The following is a 4,546-nucleotide window of genomic DNA, read 5'->3' as shown; positions in this document are numbered from 1 at the left end:
AATTTAGCAAGTACAAGTTATACCAAACGTCGTACCCAATCAGACCCGTTGTTCTAGTCTCACGATCTACTGCTGTAGATACTTCTAACCTCTTGGTAGATTTCCTGATCTACCTCTTGCAGCCCAATCTGTTGTCCACTACAACCTCCTAGTCCTTATCTCTTCAAAGATGTTATGAATATCTTTTGCAAAGAAAGAATAATGTAGCAATCTCTTCAATTTCATCCTAGAGCTTGAGTATTTATATTTGAAGGTGTCTAGGTTGTATGGGCTGAGTAAAACACTTCAAAAATGCGAAATAGGGTTTTTGCTGCATAAGAGTGTCGCTCGAGTGAGAGCCAGGGAGAAGCGAGCGACAGTGAGAAGTTATGAGTAGTTTCATCATAACTTTCTCTTCTAATGTCCGATTGAGGTGATTAAAGTTGAATTAGAAAGATAACTCAAAGGACTACAATTATTATAGAAATGCATTTCAATTTATGACTTAAAATTCGGAACATAATTTGTGCAGCTCTTTGATATCCTTTAGACTTCCAATTGTATTCCGATGATCTTGTGTGATCTTCTTGGACATCTTGGACTCCTTCAACGATTCGAACACTAATTTACCTCATCTATACAAATTACACCATAAGTCTCTGACTTTTACACCAATGTTCAATTAAGTCCCTGCCTTTTACAATTATACAATTTAGCTCGTTTTGTTCACAGAATCGCCAATTACACTTTTAGGCCTAACAGATTACATAGCTTATAGATATGTAGAATTTCTGGTGCATATATTACTTTTATTTATATTAATTTCATCATGTGTTAGTTAACCAAGCCAATTTTTTTTTTTAATTTAAGTACATTATGTAGCTACTCAAATGAGGATTTGTGCTTTGATGTTTTTCTTAGTAAAAAATGAGTAGTTTTCTTATGATCTTGATAACATTTTTAAATTTGACTCAGTTTCAGTTGTTTGATTTTAAAAAATCTTGTGAACTTGTTTCCATAAACGTAGAAGAAATTCAAAATTCTTGTTTATTTAAGTTTATTGTGTTTTGTGTGACTTTCATGCTAATAAGCATAATTTTTTTTATTTTAAATTCAAATTAGCGACAGAATTAACAACGGAAGTTCGTTACTAATTATCGGCAAAATTTTAATTTGTAGATAATTTGTGACAGAAATTTGTTGTTGCTAATTAGCTACAGAAGTCGTCGGTGAAACATCAACAGAATTTTAAAAATTGTATAAGGTAATCCTAAGGTCGTAGTATACAACATTCTAGATTCTCGAGATATCGTAAGATTCGTGATCTTAGATGAAGGAAATGTTCAAATGGGTCAAGTTTAGGTGTTCTAATAGAATAATCAATGCAACATGAAGGTATGTTAACAAAAATCCAAATTCTCACTCAATGTAGTCTCAACTAGACGACAATTAGAGCACAAAATGAATTGCCTACTTGCCATTAAATTCAACACTTCAAATATGGAAAATAATTTTAAATTTCTAGCAGAAGCCATACTACCCATTCACGGTAATATCAATCCTAATGCACCCCTCATGATAATGTGCTAATGCTAAAATTTAAATAGATAAGCCAATTTATCAGAGCGGACTGAGTCCATAAATAACGACACATGCGAATTTATATTTTATGATCACTATTATTCATCCTAAAGTAGCAATGCAATCAGGCAAATTTTGGATCCCAAGCGACTAAGGGCAAGATTGTCTAAATTCAACAGCATAACCTAAAATAGAAAACTAATAACACCAAAATATTAGAAAAATAATAAGGGTCAAACTTCCTTAAGAAAGTTTCCTCAGACGACATCGAAATCTCCACTTGTTGCTACCGAAATCTCCACGCATCGTCGGTGGGTCTACACCACCTCCAAGCCTTGCAAGGTGGTCCTTGCTGATTCACACAGGATTCCACGTGTCCCATTCTACTCGGGTCAGAGCGTAAGCTATTGATGCTTTCGACTATCTAATCATTCCATTGAATTTGTGGGCTATCTTTCAAGTGTGCGACTCAATGCTTTAGTGGTATGGAGGCAAATTCTAAAAAATTCATTTCTAATCAATAATGCTATTAAAAAGTTCGATACTCTTGTTTCAATTATTCCTCTGATTGGATTATTGGCTAAAGTGGAATTTTGTAATGTATTAGGGTATCCCATTTGTTCCGTCATCTGGCTTATGTTCTTCATGTCTATGAAATTACATCGATACTTCCACATATTATGGGTAACGTAGGATTGGCTCAATTGTCTTTATGTTGATCCTTACGGGCCTCTTGAATTGTCTCTTTAACTATTTCTTTAATTTGTTTTTAAGAATCTAGTCTCCGTTTCTCCAGTGGACCTCTGAATTGCTAGAAAATCGAGTTTGCAAATCTGGTTTTTAACAAAAATTAAGGGCAGATTTTTTATTGGGCTTCTGCTCCAATTCTGCTGATTTTAGATGTTTTTTCGTTGAAAATCTATACTAACCACAATCTGGTACTAAATGTTGCAGAAATGATCTTGAATTAGTGGATTCGAAGCTCAGTTTGCACTATCTTATCTCCAATCAAACACAATCAATCAAAAAATTCAATCCAACACTACTTCGGTTGCTCTCCTTTTGCACCCACTTAGACAAGGTTATGGTGATGAGTTTGCAAGTCACACAGAGTAGAAAAACATTGGAATAATAAGATTATAATCAAGGACAAAGAGAAATGATAACAAAGTAGACAGCCACAGTTTTTCCCTGTAGAAGTCACAGTTTTCCACAGCTAAAGGGATGGAACATATATAGAATTAGGTTGTAACTAAAGTGGGCTAGATCACACTAAATTGGCCAACAATATAGGAGCTATCCAAGAAGTAGAATTTGGGCTAAGGCAACATTAATTAATTAAGTTGCTACTAATGGCCCGCTTGCATTTGGATTGAACCTTTTAATTGATTATGTTGATAGTTATTTAACTTATCAATCGAAACCTATGAAATATAATCCAAATTATTTAACATTGTTGTTCAGGATTTATAGGTTATCAAAGCCCAACACATGGTATGATCTAGCAATGGAATGTTAACAATCCACTGTAATTTCATTATAGAGGATTGGTTTAGTCTCACGTGACAAGTTAGTCGTTAGGCAGAATAACAGAAACAATGAGTAGCACTTCAAATACTCGTTGCATCAGTTAAATACCAGAAATTTGATCATCAAATATTTGTTAATGCTATGAATACCGAATAAATGGGATAATTGAGGAACGCCAAGATTTTTTTTAAAACAATCAAGTTATAATGAACCATAATTCTAGCTTTTAATGGAAAAATAGAAGCCGTAATTTAATATTTTTAAACAAAGACAAGCTTTAGGATACTACAAATCTCCTCATAATCTAAGAAAAGAAAAAAAAGTAAATAAAAATCATTTTCCTCCCGAATAATAAAAGTTGACAGCTTAATCAGTAGAATTTCACAAAATCGATGGGCTCAAGGGCGCAAGGTCTTTTTCAACACTATCTCTCAAGTAGGTTAAAAAATAATTTCCATGCCCGAGTTGCTAACTATGGACTGAAATTATCGGTTTGAGAGTCACTTTGTCTAAACATCAGCCAATTGTTTTTCGGATGGAATGCAAATTTAGTCCTCCTTCAAGTTTTTTGCTTAATGAAATGCACGTTAGCCTCTCCTCTTTTTGTTGTATGATGTTGCAAAGGATTGTCGCTATGCGGATTGCAGCTTTATTATCACAATAAAAATTTCATAATGTCGTCACTTGTCATTTGCAGATCTTATAGAAAGGATTTTAACCGCATGAAGTTCACAACGTGTAACATAGACCAGAACTCAACTTCTGCCATAGATTTGGCCACAATCGATTGTTTTTGCTTCTCCATATCAATAGGCTATTTCCCGCAAATCTAAAACAACATGAAGTTGACATTCTGTCTAGCTTTGGTCGTGCCCCAATTAGCATCCATAAAGGCCTCAGTTTTTATATTGTGGTTCCTTTCCAGGAAGATTTCCTTTTAAGTACCATAGAATTCCCATGATCGTAGGCAAGTGGTATACATTGGGATTATGTATGAGCTAGCTAAGAATTACCATAGGAAAAGCAATATTATATCAAATGTGAGACAAATAGATTAATATTCCCATTACTCTCTATTATTTTTTGTCTATTCATTGGTGTACTGGAATCTAAATGATGATTATAAGTTTCAATTTGTAAGCTTCTTGGTTTGCATCCATGCATTCCTGCTTTTTATAATAAATTCAGGACACATTTATGGTGAGAGATAAAGTCCCTTGTTTTGATCTTGCCACCTCAATTCCCAGAAAGTAAGTTTCAATATTTTATAGAGAATAAAGGAGCAAATATTATTTGATTGCACCTAAATCTCAATTGAAGTTTATAAATAGGGGCTTGGATGGGCGGATAGAGTTGGAAAAGGAGGGGGGGGGGGGGGGGGGGGGGGGGTTTTGGGGGGGGGGGGGGGGGGGGGGGTGGGGGGGGGGGGGGGGGGGTGGGGGGTTGGGGGGGGGGG

This window comes from Olea europaea, chromosome 20 (genome assembly GCF_002742605.1).
Source record: "Olea europaea var. sylvestris chromosome 20, O_europaea_v1, whole genome shotgun sequence".
In the NCBI taxonomy this organism is placed as follows: Eukaryota; Viridiplantae; Streptophyta; class Magnoliopsida; order Lamiales; family Oleaceae; genus Olea; species Olea europaea.
Note: the sequence above shows the minus strand (reverse complement) of the source record.